The 18,432-nt window shown below is 51.9% G+C and overlaps 1 pseudogene; it reads right to left on the reverse strand.

Annotated features, from left to right (window-relative positions):
- Positions 1–16,247: 16,247 nt before the first annotated feature.
- LOC113923753 lies at positions 16,248–17,245 on the reverse strand (annotated as a pseudogene).
- Positions 17,246–18,432: the final 1,187 nt, after the last annotated feature.

Below are 18,432 nucleotides of genomic sequence, written 5' to 3' on the forward strand. Positions count from 1 at the left end.
AACTGGGCTTCCAGACCGGTCTGTGAGGGGCATGCTCTGTTCCCTGCCAACTTGTCGCCCCCAGCCCAGTCCAAAGGGCGGTTTCCAAATTCCCTCAGGGAGGATCCTCAAAGAAGCTAAGCTGGACTTGCCCTTGACATATGCGGCCCATCCTCACTGCCCTACCTGTCTGAGCACCCCCAAGTCCCCTTTCTCGGCTCCTGTCTCCTGTAGCTGACCCTGAACAGACCCGCAGGGGCAGCCCTGCCAGGGACTCAGCTTGTAGGGTGCTGCCGAGTGCAGGAGAAAGGCAATTGCTCTACGCCCATTTTACAGTTGAGGAAAGAAGGCCAGAGTCTGAGTTAGGCTGTGCCGCTCCCGGGGAAGGCCAGCCCCTGCAGCATCCCGTGCCCTCAAGACTTTTTTTCTCTCTCTTTCTTCTTACAAATTTTTATTTAAATTCTAGTTAGTTTACATATAGTGTAATATTGGCTTCAGGTGTCGAATGTAGGGATTCATCACTTACACAAGCACCCAGTGCTCATCATAACAAGTGCCCTCCTTAATACCCTTTGCCCATCTAGCCCATCCCCCACCACGTCCCTCCAACAACCCTGTTTGTTCTCTGTTGTCAAGAGTCTCTTATGGTTTGCTTCCCTCTCTTCTTCTTCCCCTTCCTATCTGTTCATCTGTTTTGTTTCCTAAATTCCGCATATGAGTGAGATCATATGGTATTTCTCTTTCTCTGACTGGCTTATTTCACTTAGCATTTTACTCTCTAGTTCCATCCACATGGTCACAAATGGCAAGATTTCATTCTTTTTTTTTAATAGATTTTATTTATTTATTCATGAGAGACAGAGGGGGAGAGAGAGAGAGAGAGAAGCAGAGGGAGAAGCAGGCTCCCAAAGGGCAGGGAGCCCAATGCGGGACTCGATCCCAGGACCCTGGGATCATGACCTGAGCCGAAGGCAGACTCTTAACCAGCTGAGCCACCCGGGTGCCCCAAGATTTCATTCTTTTTGATGGCTGAGTAATGTCCCATTGTATATATACACCACGCCTTCTTTACCCATTCATCAGTCGACGGACACTTGGGCTTTTTCCATAATTTGGCTACCGTCGATAACTCTCACGCCTTCAAGATTTTGAAAGGCAACCTCAAGTCCCTTTGTTAAGCAACTGTTGGCTGCCAATTACGATAATTTTGTATCTCTGAGGACTTGGTAAGAGCAGTTAAAGAGACGGGAACTTCATTTGATGAAATCTGACTTGCTAACGGAAGGCAAGAACATTCCACGTGACCCGCATCTGCACGGCCCCTCTCGGTGAGCTGGGAAGGGCGCTGTGGTGGCACGTGGGGCTCGGGGATTTCTGCCTGTAAGCCACAGTGAAGATCAGGCTTCTGCTCTCCAGGAAAAGCGGTCCTTGCCTCAGGGGCGCTCACCACAGGCTGGTGCTGGGCTGGTGTATAGCAGGGTGGCCGTAAATCCCACAGCAACCCTATGAGGTAGGGGCTATTGTGATTCCTGTTTTATAAATGTGGAAACCAAGACATGGGGTGGAGTAACTTGCCCAGGGAACTCAGTTGTCCACGACTGTGCCCCCGGCAGTCAGAGGCTGTGGACTCAGGGCCTGTGCTGGGGCGCCTCCTGCGCCCTAGAAGCTTTGAAAGCCACTGGCTTGCCCGGCATCCCACAGCCCGCTGGCCCCAGGACTGTGTTCCCTCCGGAGGAAGGTCTGAGGGGATTCAAAAGGAGAGGATGGGACGAGAGCTCAACAGTACTGACAGCCCCGGCCTGGAAAAGAACACGATGCCCCATTTCTGGGTGCTCGTTCTCCCCCTGGCGGAGGACCCCAAAACTGCCAGCGAGGGCCCTGGGAAGCTCCCAGCTGAGCTGGCACACCGTGGCTCAGTGCTTAAGGTGGCGATTTGCAGGGAAAAGGTCCTATCAGCAACTCGTCTCACTGCAGGGAAACAGAGGGCGTTCTCAGCCGCCTCTCTGTCCCATCTCCTGACCCAGGGCGGGGAGCCGAGTCCCGAGTGTCCAGCATCATACAGCTGGTTGGGACATGGCCCACCCCTGTCCTCGAACCTACAGGACCTCAGGGCAGCCTCTTTCTCTCTCTCTCAGTCTCTCTCCCTGCCTCCGTTGCCCTGTCTGTCAGTCGTGCAGATCAAACTAGCTACCGCTGCAGCCTTGAGCCTCCACACACCACAATTCCCCTTTCAGTCTAAATGGTTGTTGGCTCTGAACCCGGCTCAGATCAATCAGTCTCAGACAATGCTCGGTCCCACCGGCTCGGTCCTCCCGCCTCCCCCTCCCATTGCCTGTCATCATCTGAAGGAGCCACGCACTGAATTACCAAGGAGAAGCCCATCAAATCAGGAGAAGGGAAACGGCAAAAAACCAATCCTAACTGTATATATTTGAGCTCCAGATAAAATTTCATCCCTTCCCACTGGCCGATTTTACCGTTTTTTATTTAAGTCCAGTGCAGCCAGACATGTGGACGAGAGCTTGCTTTTCTGCTGGAGATGGAGAGTACTGGGGCCCTGACCCAGGGTGCTCCCAGGATGATGGGACACAAGACAGAGCCCCCTACTCTGCTTCCTACCTGTCCCCCTCGATGCTTGAACACCCACTACCAGAGTGAGCCTTTCTGGAAATTGCAATTGATACAGTAACAGCCGGGGCAGCTCTCGTGTCTTGAGCACTCACTATGTGCCCCACACAGCATTCAGTGGTGCGCACACAGCATCTCATTTAATGCCCCGCAATGCATCTCCATTGTACGGATGAGCAAGCCAAGGCCCAGCAAGGATGAGCAACTTGACGAGACCTCCTGGCTACTCAAGGGCACACCGAGCTTTCAACCTGGTCTAACTCTGATGCACCTGCTCCTAACCCTACACCACCTACCTTTCTGGAGAGAAGTGCAGTTAGGAGTCTCTGGGCTCAGACATAGGGCCCCTAGAAGGCCCCTGGGAAAAATGAACCGACTTGTTTTGTAAACAATCGAGGAGATTTGATGATGGACTGGGTGCTAGACAATACCAAGGAGAAGTTTAAGACACTATCGACGTGGTTGTAAAAGGGAATGTCCGGGTTTGGAGAAATGCCCACTGGATTATGTAGTGATATTAAAACACAGTGTCAGGAACTTGCTGTGCAATCCTTCAGGAGACAGAGAAAACAAGTAGGGCAAAAATCTGACTAATTATTGACTCTGAGTGATGACTATACGGGCTCATAGTACAATTTCCTCTACTTTGGAGTATTTTTGAAAATATTCACGATTATACAATTTCAAACACACAGAACATCACTAATCATCAGGGAAATGCAAATCAAAACCCCAGTGAGATACCACCTCACACATCAGGAGGGCTACTGTTAAAAAACTTTTTTAAAAAACAGAAAATATCAAGTGTTGGCAAGAAGGTGGGAAAATCCAAACCCTTGCACGCTGCTGGCAGGCACGAAAAATGGTACAGCCACTGCGAGAAGCAGTACGGAGTTTCCTCAAAAAATTTAAAGCGGAATTACTAGATGATACGGCAATCCCACTTCTGCGAAATATCCGGAAGATTTGAAAGCAAGTTCTCAAAGAGATATCTGTACGCCCATGTTCAGGGCAGTATTATTCACCATAACTAAAATGTGGAAGCCACCCAAGTGTACAACTGCAGATGAGGGGTCCAACTCAATGTGGTGTATTCCTACAGTGAAATATTGTCCAGCCTCCAAAGCAAGGACATTCTGACACCTGCTACAATGTGAAGGAATCTTGAGGACATTATGCTCAGCGATGGAAGCCAGTTGCCAAGAGACAAACATCATATGACTCTGTTTATATGAGATACCCAGAGTGGTCAGATGCATAGAGACACAAAGTGGAACGGTGAGTGCCCGGGAAGAAGGAACGGGAGGGTTGTTTAATGGAGAGAGGGATGAAAAAAGTTCTGGAGCTGGAGGGCGGTAAGGGTTGCACATGAGTGAGAGCACACTGAATGCCACGGAACTGGACCCTTAAAAACGGTTAAGATGGTAATTTTTGTGTTATGTGGTTTTTGTCACAATTTTTTAAAGGTTCTTAACACACGCCCCCACACACGGAAACTAAGATGAACCATGAGGCAGATCTAGATGTGCCCATATGAGACAAGTGAGAGAAACCCAAACAAACAAACTCCAGCTTAAAAAGAAATATATTGACTAATGAAATGGAAAAGTCCAGGGTTGAGCTTCAGGCACAGCTGGCTCCAGATGTCCAAGAGATGTGTGGGCTCCGCCTCTCTCCGCCTCTCACTCTGCTTTCCCCTAGGTAAGCTCTACTCTCAATCGGATTGTCTCCAGCAGGTGGCAAAGGTGGTCCCAGAACTTTCGGCTTAGACTCTACCAGTATGGTAACCCCCACCAAGCAAGTGACTGTTTCCAGCAAAGCCTCCAAGATTGAGTCTCACTGGTCAGGCTTGAGCCACATCCTCATTCCTGGACCAATCCCTATGATTTGAGGGAGGCCTGGGATTGAGAGTTTGGGGTTCCCCAAAAGAGAATTGAGGGGCTACTCCTGCAGCACGGATAATAGCTACTGGCCAGGCAGAAACATCAGTGGTCCCCTCCAGTGTGGGAGTGCTTAGAATTCTGCCAGGCAGGGTCAGACAGAGAAATGATCAGTGTAGGAGACCACCGTGTGCAATGCACCTGCTACAGACCCAGGTTGAGGGACCCAGTTCCACAGAGGGGTTGGCAGGACATCACTGTTTGGTCCAACATCACCACACACTCTTGCTGGCTCAGAAGGAACCAGGAAGAAGCGTGGCTCTGGCTCTGGCACTGGCTCTGGCACTCCCTGGCCATGTGACTTTGGGAATGTGATCTAACTATGCTTGGCCTTGGTTCACTCATCTGGGAAATGGGTACAACAAACCTGGCTTGTGAGATTGCAGTAGGGGTTGAAAGAGAAGAAGACCTGAATGCCTGGCACCAGCCTTGGTACACGCCAGGGGCTCAGTCAATTATTTTTAAGAGACCACCTGCCGGCTGGTGCCTGTGCTCCCAGAAACCCCCTCGGGCATCTGAACTGTAGGCGAGAGGACTTTCAAGGAAGCAATTTCTCTTTGCTTCAGCTGTTGGCAGACGTTAACGAAAAGAAATTAAATAAAAGCCAATGCTGGGACTTTCTTAGATCCTTCCAAGCCACTTGACTCAGCAATGGTGAAAATTCAAGGAGAGCCCGTCCCGCCAGGCCAATCGATGACAAACATTAGCTGGAGGATCCTAGGGGCCCAGAGTCTGGGAGGTGCTCCTGCTCTGGGGTGATGCTGAGGCTACTGTGGGATGTCAGGGCTCCAGGAAGGAGAAGAGCAGGGCAGAGAAAGCTGCTCGCCCGCTGCAAAACCAGCCTGAGGTTCTCCTCCAGCCCTGGACTCAGCGCTCTGGCCGAGCTCAGCTGGGAGCTGCCGGGAGCAGGGGTCCGACTCAGCAGCGACTGCCGAACCGCCTTATCACTGGGAAATGCCACGCCAGTGGTTTCCAAAGAGGGCACCACGGGACCCGCAGACCTTGGGGAGCCAACAACTGTGTGGTACATTCCAGGTGATTTGAACTCTGGAGAAAATGCAGCAGCAAACTGTTAAGAAAGCCTCCCTTTGTGCAAAATTTAAAATAATGCAAATCTCCCCTTTCAAGTATTCAAATGTGTCTAGAATTGTATAATCGCAAACCCACCAGCTGAAGGCGTTGTAAACTGGGCTTTCTGTGCCACCATAGCTGGTGAATAATCATACCCTGCCCTTTGTCCGTGCTGCGGGAAATCAGTCTTGAATTATTCACGTCGTGGATGTCACAGGAGCTTAAAGAATGGGTCTTATGTGTGAAACACAACCACCCTGACGTGAAAACAGGCAGCCGTGCTCAGACGGGCTCTCAGCACATAACCAGCACCCCATGAAACACTGGGGGAAGGGAGGGCGAAGGGAGATGCTGGTTTCAATCAGGGACCAGCTAATTACAACCCACAGGCCAAATCCAGCCGCCCTCCTGACTGTGAATAAAGCTCTACTGGAACATGGATTTAGGTATTAGCTGCAGCTGCTTTAACACAACCATAAAAGGGGCCACGGAAGTGTGTAGCCTGCAAAGCCTCCAGTATTCACTATCTGGTCCTTTACAGAAAAAATTTGCTCATCCCTGGTTTAAATCAAGTCAAACAAATTTCTTTCCTGCAGGACTTCTTAGGAGCCTTTGGAGTATTATGTTTGGACAATGTGAATCTCCACACAAGGGATTTCATTAGATGGCAAAGCTCTCTTCCCTAGGCATCTCTCTTCCCTGGACCGAGCAGCACTGGCCACACGGGCCCTGCTGTGGTCTGAGCAGGGCATCCTGGAGCTGGGGGCAGGAGGGTGGCCAATGAGTTACTCCAGTCTGGGTAATGAAGAGGAGGGTCCTGAGGTTCCCAACTGCATATTCATCCATCCTGCTGCCCCTAACCATGATCACAAGGACACCTCAGTCTCTGTCCCCCTAGACTTCGGCCCCACTCAGGGTAGCCAGCAGGAAAATGCAGCCCCAGGCAGGAGAGTAAAGACTGCCCATTTGGAAAATGACCACAAGCAGAGCCCTGGGTGGCTCAGTTGGTTAAGCAACCACCTTCAGCTCAGGTCATGATCCTGGAGTCCTGGGATCAAGTCCCACATCGCTTCTCCCTCTGACCCTCTCCCCCTCATGCTCTCTCTCTCAACTAAATAAATAAAATCTTTAAAAAAAAAAAAAAAAGCAGAGCCCAATAGGATGAAGCTTAGAGCTCAGGGTCAGCCTTTCTGCCCAGGGGGTGTTTGCAAACTGGAAACATTCACCGAGAACGCCCTGCACACATGAGTCATTGCTCTTTTAAAACAACAAACAGGCCGGCAGACTGAGACACCAGCTCTGTACCCCCCTACACGGCTTGCCTACCCAGGGCCTCGGTCCTGCGTCTCCCGGCCCTGGGGCACCAAGCTGGTAAAGCCCAGGCAAGCGGGAGCAGCTCTCCTTCCTCCAGCCTCAGCCCGTAAGGCATTGCAGCCCCTCACTGCCCCGCGCACCACTCCCTGCTACACCCACGGCCGGTGCCCGCGTCCCAGCTCCAGGCAAGGACAGCATCATGTCACGAGACGCCCACTGGCATGTGTGACAGTTAGCCCTGCTTTCCTCAAGAAGCTGATGTTAAGCAACAGGTCCAGGGCCACCCTGCCAGGAAGTGGCGAGGGAGGGGGTTTGAATCCAGGCTCTTGACCTCTCTTAACCTCTTCCTGGGGGAAAAAGGAGATGCTCAGCACGTGGGCTGTGAGCTGTGCTCTGATACTGTTGCTGAATCATTTCCTCCTGCTGACCCCACTGCGAGCTGCAGCTGCGTTAGAGCCCCAGGAAGGGCCCGGCTGGTGCTGGCTACGTGGGCCTCCCAGGGACAGGCCCTCCAGGGAGGCACTGATACCAGCCTGTCTCAGTCTCCGTGGCCTTGCCTGGAGCCTGGCACATAGTAGGTGTTCAGCAAACCACCGCTGAATAAACACACGGCAAGTGGCTGTTTGTGAGTGAGTGAAATACTCCATGGTAACCAGCTCTCCTCCCTAATCCATGTTAAAAGACAAAATGAAGCTCTCCCGGTATTTGCATGCTCACAATCCATCTTGAAATAGAAATATGTTCCCCCAAATTCCCCACCATGTCTGGCTCCAGAGAACTTATATGATTGCAGACTTCAGCTTCAAGATGGAACATGTCGAATTCTGACAGCCAGAAGGAGAGGCGCTCCTCAGACATTCAAAAGTATGGCAGGCAACCTGACAGCCCCGCCAGCCCCCACGGAGGAGGCCAGGATGGGAGGCAGAGGCTTCGTCGTCTGGGCCCCTGGAGCTTGAGCTGCTCACCTGCTGCTCGGGCTTCCCCAGGAGCCGATCGTTCTTTCCCGTAGCCCTAGAAGTGATGCAATAAACCTCATTATTATTGATGATTCTGCTACTCCAGGTGTAGGCTTCTGGGCCAGGGATTAAACATCTTATTCAAGATGATCTAACTGCCTTGGCCGAGAGACAGACAGGAACAGAAAAAGGACGAAGGACACACACCACACACTTAAGGTTGGTGTCCCTGGAGGACAGGCTTCTGGGTGATCTGGGTGTCAGAAAGCAAAAGTTCATGTGCTACCAGGAGGCACAGCTGCCCATCCCGGATGGGGCTGCTCGGGGCAGCTGCTGGGGTGTGAGCGGGACCGGAGACAGGGGTGAGCAAGTCTGCCCTGGTGTTTGGGGCTAAGGAGAGGTCTGGAAAGGGGGGTTGGACATTAGACCAGGGGCAGGTGGTAATGTCCCCTTGCTAGTCTGGCTGGGGGCGGGGGGCATCTGCAACCGGGGCCATTTGCCCCCTGGGTGCCCATGGTGCCCACCACCTACTGCTCTGCTCATACCTGTCTGTCTCCCTCCTAACTTACAGGCAGGAACCGAATCTGAATTCTGTCTCTCTCTCCTATGCCCATCCCAGAACCTGGCATGGAGGAGATGCTCAGAGAAGGCTGTTGACTGGAATAATTATTGGTTTGGGATTGGAAGGATCTGTCCCCAGGAGGCCCCTGGTGCAAAACCAGAAGGTCAGTATTTGTGGCCTATGGGTGGGCTCTACCCTTAGAGCAAGATGGCCTGGCTTCGAGCTTTATTTCCACCACGTGCTGACTATGACCTTGAAGAAGTCACTTACCCTCTCTGATGTGGAAGAGGGAATAATAATAAAACCGACCTGGGGCGCCTGGGTGGCTCAGTCAGTGAGGCCTCCGACTCTTGATTTTGGCTCAGGTCATGAGATCGAGCCCCACATCGGGCTCAGGGCCGAGCCTACGGCCGGCTTGAGATTCTCTCTCCCTCTCCCTCTGTCCTTCCTGTTCACACTCTCTCTCTCTCTCAAAAAGTGTTTTTTTAATTAAAAAAGGTAATAATAAAACCAACCTTGCAATGCTGTTGTGGGGATTCGATGAGGAATTACACATAAAATGGTGAGAAAGTGCCATTTTTTGTGCCTGGTTTGTTATCATAAATCCATTGTCTCATCCCACCTTTGTCATCTCTGCTGACGGCCCTTCTACTTAAAGGAAAAAATGTACCTGTGGCTGAGGGCCAGTAATCCCTGGGCCAGGGAGTTGGTTGTGTGGCCTCTCAGGCTGTCAGCGAAAGGAACGCGGAGCTAGTGGGGACAGTCATGCCACAAGGGGGCCGCCACGGAGGACACTCGCCTCCCCCACTCCCTCCAGGAGAGCTCTTTGTCCTGGACTTTATTCCAAGCCACGCAGAGTCCATTCAGACCACCCATTTTCCCTCCACTCTGTCAGCAAACGTCGGGGGGTTCACAGGGCAGCCAGACCCCACGCAGGGCCCTGAGGCGACTTCGACCTGTCCCCTGCCCCAGGGGCTCACACCCTACTGGGTGCGGGATGTTGGGACAGGTCCCGGGGCTGGAATGACAGCCAGCATCTCAGAGGCTTTAAGTCCATTCCTACCCAACAAGTGCTCCCTCGGTGGACAGACTGCCACCAGCCCTAAGGAGACCCCTCCAAACCCAGAATTCCAGGAAGCAGGTGAACAGCTGGTATCGCAGTTCTTTTAAAATACATATAAATAATGTCTCCGGAGCAAAGACAAGTATGCGTTCCCAGTAATCCTGCATCGTCTGTCATCTGTCACCCCTCCCCCGGGCTGGCTGGGACTCTGGGTTCCGTTCTCCGGGTTCCGCTCCTCTCCCGGCTCCACAGTCAGGGCATCCGGGCTGGTCCCGTGTGATCTGTGCTACTTAAAAAGCTTTCCAAGCATCTGCCAAGAGCGTTTCTAATACGGGCACATCTGCTCCCCAGCACAACCCTGGCAGGGCAGGTGCCGTCATCACCCACCTTTCGCAGACGAGGAAACGAGGAAGTGAAGGGACCTGCCCAAACTAAGCCAGGCCTTACCTGACTTCTCTCCAGAGGGGTTGGGCTGCCGACAGGTGGCAAAGAGGGGGTCGGCCAGCCGTGGCCACAAGAGCTGAATCCATGTCCATCTGCAGAGCCCCCCGACTTCCCCTCTGTGATCAAGTCATCCTCCTTGAGAAGGGGGGGAATCCACGCCTCCCCTTCGAGAGCTGACCTGGAAAATGGGGCCCAGTGGCCAGGACAGAGAAAGGGTCCAGAGATTGAGAGGGAACAAGTAGCAAGAGGGAACTCCTCCCCACCTCAGGGTGCCGGAGTCAGCAAACACGAGCAAACACAAGATGCCTAGTGAAATTTTCATTTTAGATAAACAACAAATAAATTTTTATTTATGGTGCATGCAATATTTCCCAGTTCATCTGAAATGCAGCTTTAAGCTCGTGTCGCCTCTTCTCTCTAGCAACCCTACCCCTCATCCCCCAATACTCGCAATAGCACTGGGGCGTCGGGGGAGTTCAGGGTGGGGTTTGGTTCCCAAACTCACACCACCTCCCACTCTTGATCCTGGTGACCGAATATATCCACCTAGAATGATCTGCATGATCATGAATGGTATCATCCGATTGGAGAAGGCGCCCTGGATATGGAGCAGGCTGACCTGGGGGGATGTCAGCCCCCATCCTCGACTGTGCAAACCAGCCAGGTCCCCTAATGTCTGAACCCCCGCTTCCTTCCCTGCAGCTTGGGGCTGATGAACCTGCCCTTCCTGATCCCAGAACCACTGGGAGGATCGACCCCCACGTTACAATTAGAAGTTCTCCGGTAAAGGTGGGGTGCTATCGACTCCTACTGTATTATGATATATTCGTGCCATTTTGATAGTAATAAATGAACAGGCTGAATTCATTGCTTGACTCGGAGGCCCGTCTGGACCTAGCTTCCTCCACGAGCCTAGTTTCCTGCGTGTACACAGAGTTAATGCAAACTCTGCGTTCTTGAGGCTGTTAAAAAAGAAGCCATAGCAAATTTGATTTAGGTACCTAATTCCATTTCAAATGACTTGGGCAATAAATAACCCGCTCTCTTTGATTCTTTTAAATCAGCATATTTCAGCAGCAAAGTGACATCTTGGAATTGGCTGTCCTCTCCATCTCGCTCTATTGACCCAGGTGTGTCCACCATGAAGGGACACCGAGGCCTGGCCCAGCGCCAGGCTGCCGGACTCTGCAAGCAGAAGGACTATCTACCGCCCACCGCTTAAACCCCCTGGGGGGTGGGCAGTCAATCTCCCCCGCATGAGGCCTGCGGGGGGCTTTGCCTTACTCAGCTCCTCGGCGGTTGCAAGGCACCCAAGGAGGCCCTCGCGGTGTTGAGTTTGTGGGTCTGTGTGGAGAGTCCCGTAGCGGGACAGGGAGGCTTTGGGCAGAGATGCCAGCTGAGGCGGGACTCCAGCACTGGAATGTGGATCAAAGGTCCTGCTCTCTGGCCTGGAGCAGCTGTCCAGGCTTCCTTCCTGGGTAGCAGGATACTCCTGGCTCTATGAGTTAGCAAGGCCAAGCATCAGGCTCTGGAGTCAAAGAGCCCACATCAGCCCCTCAGCGTTCAGGAAAGTTGGGGAGCTCCTGAGCTCCTCTGGAGCCTCGCGGGCCCACCCGGGCAGGGGGGATGAGAGAGGTATGCACACCGAAGCTGTCATGAGGACAACACAGCCCCTGTCAACCATCACCACGCACAGCACGCAGCACAGAGCCCAGCCACGGTCCGCTCAGCGCAACAGGGAGAGAACGCCTCTTCCCACTAGTCAGGACGCCTGGGGGGGTTCAGAGAAACTACACACATGCATGCACACACATGTACACACTCTGACACCCGCCCCCCCACACACACACTCAGAATCGGACACACATGCACACATGCCATACACCCACGTGCAGACACAATACACTGACCCATTGATTCAGATACACACACAGACACACGCATAAACATATGCACACACTGACACACATACATATGTACACACACGTACCGTCACATAGACCCGCACACAACACACCCCTGATAGGCAAAGCAAGGCTTGGATACACTGGTTTGATGTGGCCAGTGAGCAACTGCATCCAGCTCTGTGGCCACCAGTCCACACGGACACCGGCCCCCTCTTGGACCCCCACTCTGTGCCCAGACACCACCCCAAGGTAAGCCGTAGGGTCAGGTGAGGATTTTACCTTTCATCATACTTGGTAATAAAAAGAAAGTTGAGTGATTTAAGGGCTTGGTTTTTAGGCCTCTTCAAAATGCCCTTGGGTCACAAGGTTGTATGGAGAAGCTAAGTGTCTGGTCCTGGGCCTGGTCTCCTTTCCAGCATCCAGCCCCACCTGGCCCCTCCCTGCTCTGAGCTGAACCTACCTGGAAAGTTTCCCCAAAGTCCTATGGCTGGGCCTTAAACACAGCCAGCAACCAGAAGCCCTTCCCACCCTGGGTCTGGTTGGGCCTCAGTCACAGGAACCACAGAGACCACGGGAACCATGGGGACCATGGGAACCACGGCACCATAGACCATGGAACCACAGGAAGCACAGAGACCATGGGAACCACAGGACCCAGCCACATAGGAGCGGCTGCCTCACTTTATGTGAATTCAGGCCAAACTTCTAGGTACCAGAATTCAGTGGATGTAACAGTGCATTACTTCTGAAGCTAGGTCCTGGTTCTCTTAGGACACTCACATCTGGAGCCCTTAATATCCACTGAGAAAGATCTGACTACCCTGAGGCTGCCATGCCGGAAAAAAGCCCAGGCCACAGAAGAGGCCATGTACACAGGCTTGTGCTCCGTCCAACAGATGTAGTTGAGGTCCCAGATGACTTCAGCATCACTTGCCAGACATCTAAGTGAAGATGCCTTCTAGGTGGTTCTACACTTCAGCCTTGAGTCTTCACAGCTGGGGCCCCAGATGCTGTGGAGCAGAGACAAGCTGTCCCACCTGGACTCCTGGCTTGCAGAATCCAATCCATGGATGAAATCAAATGACTATCGCTATGGTCACTGGAAGAGATGGACCCTGGGACTTGGCGACCAGCCAGATATAGGGCTGAGGAAGAAGGGGGAGTGAGAGATAACCCCAGGCTTCTAGCTCACTTCGGACCTGTGGGATCAGAGATGCCTATGGGTCACTGGCTGGAGGTGTCCAAAGGGTATGGGAGCTCCATGGTGGCCAATATCCACGTCCCTCCCCAAATCATCAAGTTAGACAAGTGCACCTCTGCCCCTTCATCAGAGAGCTCTGCATGCCCCCTTGACAGTTTGCAGCAAATCCTCATTAAAATATTGTCCTCCCACTTCAAGGGGGAGGGGATATCAATGCTACCTCTCCATGGGAAGCATATTATAGAATTTGCAGACACATTTCAAACCCTCCCAGCCCCTTGGAAGTGTCTCCAGAATGCGTGTTCTCCTTCACCCCCTGACCACCATCTTGGTCTGGGGCCTCTCTAACTCCCATTGAGGCTTTTGAAACAAATTCTTTTTTGGTCTCCCCACTTCCAGCCTTCCCTCCAGGCCTTCCATCACCAACAAGGATGTTCATAACACAAACAGGTCCAGTCACTTCCTACCTGGACTCCTCAGGCAGAGCCAGAGCCACAGGGTCACGAGTCTGGCTTGCAGCATGCTTTCCTCCCGCCTGTGGAGCCTCCCTGATGCTGCTCTAGTCACACTGCATCTCAAATCCTCCTCTCTCCTTCCTGCTCTGCTGCCTTTGCACACGCTGGTTTCTCCACCTGCAAATGCCCCATCTTCTTCTAGAGTATCCTAGCAAACTCCTATTCATCCTTCAAAACCCAGCTCCAATCTCACAGCCTCTGTGGTGCCAACCTCAACTCATCTGTGAACAGAGAATAGGAGCAGACTGGGGCACCTGGGTGGCTCAAGCAGTTGAGCATCCAACTCTTGGTTTCAGCTCAGATCATGATCTTGCAGTTAGGGGATCAAGCTCCACATCCGGCTCTGTGCACAGTGCAGAGTCTGTTTCAGATTCTCTCCCCCGCCCTCTGTCTCACGCACTCTCCCTCTCCCAAATAAATAAAATAAATAAATAAATAAATGTTTAAAAAATAAAAATAAAATAAAATTGGAGCAGACCAGGGGCTCTCAATCTTGGCTGCACATTGGAAACATCTGGGGAGCTTTAACATACATGGGTGGTGGGGTGCCACCCCCCAGATGTTCTGATTTAGCAGACTGGGTGAAGGCTTGGCATGGGACCTTTTAATACTCTCCAAGAGATTCTAATATGTAGCTAAGGTTCAGAACTACTGGCATAGACCAATGGTTCACAGTATGGCTGCACAGGAAAGTCACCTGGGGAGTCTTACAAGACAACTTTCTCGCAGAGCCCCACCTCAAACCTATGAAATCAGAAGCCAAAGGTATAAGGCCCAGACAATGGCACGGACCCTTTATAAACCTCCCACCCCAGATGATTCTAATTCACAGCCAGGATGGAGAGACACCAGGATGCTTCTCGCTTACACTCAAAACATGACATATAGAGCATGCTCAAACCCTCAGTCTAAATCGATTTGTAGAAGATGATCTTTATTCTAGAAGTGAACAAGGTCACAAGTCTGTTGGGTTTTTATAGAACATATCACAAGGCACTTTACAATTCTAAGACCAATAAAGGAATGCAAAATATGAATAATTTAAAAATCAATTTCCTACACATAATAGATCCTCAATAAATATTCATTGAACGAGTTAATAAGTCAATCAATCAATACAGGTGTAGTTTTAGAGCTGCCCAAAATACTTCTACATCTCCCCGGTAGACTGTGAGTTCCCTGAGGACAGGCCTGGGGACCCCAGCCCCCAAGCAAGGACTTTTGGTGAATGAAGCAATGAATTGACACGCAAAGCAAAAGGGCTCTGAATGCTCTTGGCTATCTCTGTATTTCCTAGGTGTGTGATGAATTTCAAAGAGAACAGAGAAATGCTAGTATGTCATTTTTATTGAAAAGATGACAATGTAGCAATTTAATTATAGAAAAATCACCTTGCCTAGGTTATTGTGCTTCTTTGGAGGCCTGGGGAGAATCCCAGACATGGCTTTTCAACTCAACAGGAAGCCACAGGCTCACAGCCAGCCCCTGGCCACGCATGGACAGGCTGATCAAGTGCCCAGCACTGCTTTATGCGCTGCCCACCACGATGTGGTGGCTCAGACTTTCTTAAGCAGTGGGGATATGATCTCTACTCCATGACCAGTGGAGGGTGGATGATGGAATCATGGCCTGTGCATCACCCCTATCTTGTGATCTCAGCTGCTTTGGCCCCTTGATTGCAAGAATATTCCTTCCCCAGAGCACCCCACCTGCCCAGTGGTAAAGAGCAATGGCTCTGGGGTCAGACAGAGCAGAGTTCTAGGGCCTGATCCACCACCTGGCTGTATAACTAGGGCAAACCACTGAGCCTCTCTGAGCCCCAGTGTCCCCACCTATAGGATGACATCACTATAGTACCTGCCCGGAAGGTCATTAGGAGATGAAAATGGAACGATGCCTGCAGAGCTTCATGGAAAAGGGCTCAGGGTTTGACAGGTGACATTGCAGAGGCCTTGGTAAGCCTTGGTTTTTGCACCTGTAAAATGGGACCGATTACAACTCATCATAAAACCATTGAGATGGTACCAATGCTGAGAAGGGCCAGTCGTCACGACTGGCTTACACTGGGCCCTCCCTATTAGCTGCCAGCATTAATTTCACCTTTCTAAGATCATGGTTTTTAATAGCTGCCACTTATAAGCATAAGGAGCTGACGCTTCTCCCAGCAAGGGTGTGCTCATGGTTCGTGTGCCGACAAGCTCCCAGAGGCTTGGAAAGCTCGCCTCCCACCACCACAGGCCCCACCAGAAGTCTGCTGCAACTGTGTTCTAATGGGTCGAAAAGCATGTGGTCCAAGGGAGACAGGACAGAGAGGGGAGTTGCCCATCCCCTCGACCTGCTGCTACCAAGGCTGGAGGAAAGAACAAATTCAGGTCCCCGGTGGAATGATGGGCCATTTTCCCACATATAACCTTTTTTTTTTAGGAAACACGGGACTCTATTTTAATAAGCAGCTTATAGATTTTGGCAAACCATATTTCCTACGACAGTGGGGTCTCATACAGGTCTGCGGTTCAAAATCCAAGTTTGAAATCTGGGACGGAAGGCATTCTGGAAAATGGAGAATCTACTAAAATCAATGACGTCTCATGTTCGATGCTGGCTGTCAGAGAAGGGCTGAGCATCTGTTGGTCTGAGTGTAGCTGATCTCATGTGAATCCAACTCGGTACACAATCGTAAACACTAAAACATGTCAAGCAAAGTACATGGTGCGCAGGGTGTCCTGATGAACCTGGACTGCCTTTGCCAACGCTTGGTGGTCTCGTCCATTACTCCGCCTGGAGGTATGGCTTCCTTCAGCACTGCCATGTTCTTTGTCCACCAGGTGGTACCTGGCCCGGAAAGCCACCAGGTGGGCGTAGTATGCTGCCACCGGGATGGACACGGACCGCGTGCAGCGCACGTAGGTGTGACACAGCTAGCAGGTGAGAATCTGCAGCTCGTCAGAAGAGAAACGATTGTCATCCGAAAGCACGTGATAGTGGGAAGGCCTGCTTGTTCCCTGGATGCCAGCGTGACTACACAGGTAGAAGTCAAACTCAGTCGGGTGGGTGATTTTCGTGTCCACAGTTGTGCCTGCTGGAATGTTTCCACTTTTCCCAACCCTCTCGTTCCTGTCGGTGCAGAAGAGCCGCGTGTGGTGCCTTTTCTGTACCACTATGAAAGTGATCCCCGGCTGGTAGTCCTTTTCTAACTTGATACATGCCTCGCGGATGGCCAGCAACTCATGGTGGAGAACCTGCTGGAACTGGCCCTCGGAGATGCCATCACGGTAGAAGATGATGCGTGTGGGCCTGAAGCACGTGGACTTGTAGAACTGGATGAGGAGCTCGTGGACCATGGTGGCCAGGTCCTGGATGATCTCCTGCCGGTGCTGCTGAAACCACACGGTGGCACAGTAGTGGTTGGGGTGTGCGTCCTTGCTGCCCACGACGGCAGCGATGGAAGGCTTCTTCCTGTCCTCGGTGGGTGGGTGAGTGACGTCAGCCCCCAGAAAGAAGACAGGTTGCTGGAACACGGGCGGCCTCCCCTGGGGCAGTAGAATGTTGTTCATGCCTCCCAGTTTGACGTTCATCTTCAAGCAGAGGTTGGACGGGGTCTGTGGCATGGTCCTCTGCACGTTCTTCATCTGTACACACTGCATGGCCATCCCCAGCACCCACATATAACCTGAGCCGACCAAACACCAACCAAACACCTCCTTGCCCCAACCTCCAGAAGAAAAGCAAGAGTCCACAGGTGGCCTTCTTCTAGAACCATCCCAGCCACTGCCTTCTCCTCCATACCCCTGGAGCAATGTGTGGAGCAGGTGGGAACATGGGACAGGAACAAGATGCTGGGTCAGAGGGACAAAGGCTGGACCTGGCTGTTCCCAAGACTCCTTCCCAAATGCACACATGAGCCCTGCTACAGATAAGAGAAAGGAAGTCCGAACATTCCTTTGGCAAAGAGAAGCACTGTGGCATCCCCCACCACCCCGTACGCACTCAGGTGGCAATGTCCTTGAACAAAGGTCAGCCGGCCATCTTCTCCCATTCTGCTGTAGGGACAAAAACGAGCCTTCATCCCCAGCCAGGGATGCAGCCAGCCAGCAAATCACAACTCTCCTCAAGAAGTCAGGACCAACCATCCCTGTCCCCCAGGCAGCCCTGTGGCATCCCAGAGTATAGACCCAGAAAGGAGAAAGTGGAGGAGAAAGGTTGGTAGCATGCCAGGAGGCATGAGCATGGCTAGCTGTGACCCTGGGCTTACCCTCTCTTGCCTGTGGAATGTGGATAAAGGTCATTCATACTGCTTATTCACCACCCTGGGTACTTCGGATGCAGGGAGATCAAAATGTGCCCTCACTCTGCAAACTCTGGAGTGCTGGGCAGGAGCTAGTGATCATTCCCAGCCCCCTCTCTGGTTCTCAGGGCATCCCAGGCAGAGGAGGGTAAACTTCAATCTGGGCTCCTGGGAGGAGTAACTCAGAGCAACTCTCTGCAAATGTGAAATTTCTGCAGTATCTCTTGTTTGATCTTCAGGGTTCCCGCAGACTTTATATTTAATTCATGATGTCTTAGTTTGTTTTAATAAAATGCTGTTTTGAATTAGTTACCATCTGGGAGATTGATGCATCTGGTAGATCGATGCTCGCGAAAGTGGACCAGGGAGTCAGCCCCTCGGTGCCGCCAGTGAAGGCTGCTTCCAGCCACGAGAGGTGAAAAACTTCAACATGCCTCCCAGCAGGCAAGTACAGTGGCCTCTCCCAACCCAAGTGGATCTGGGATGCGTTTTGGTGAAACTCTCTGAATGGCTTCTTCCCCGGATTAACATGGAAACCAGGTCTCTCAGCCTGGCCTGGGGGAAACA

Source organism: Zalophus californianus, chromosome 15, assembly GCF_009762305.2.
Source record: "Zalophus californianus isolate mZalCal1 chromosome 15, mZalCal1.pri.v2, whole genome shotgun sequence".
NCBI classification, from domain to species: Eukaryota; Metazoa; Chordata; class Mammalia; order Carnivora; family Otariidae; genus Zalophus; species Zalophus californianus.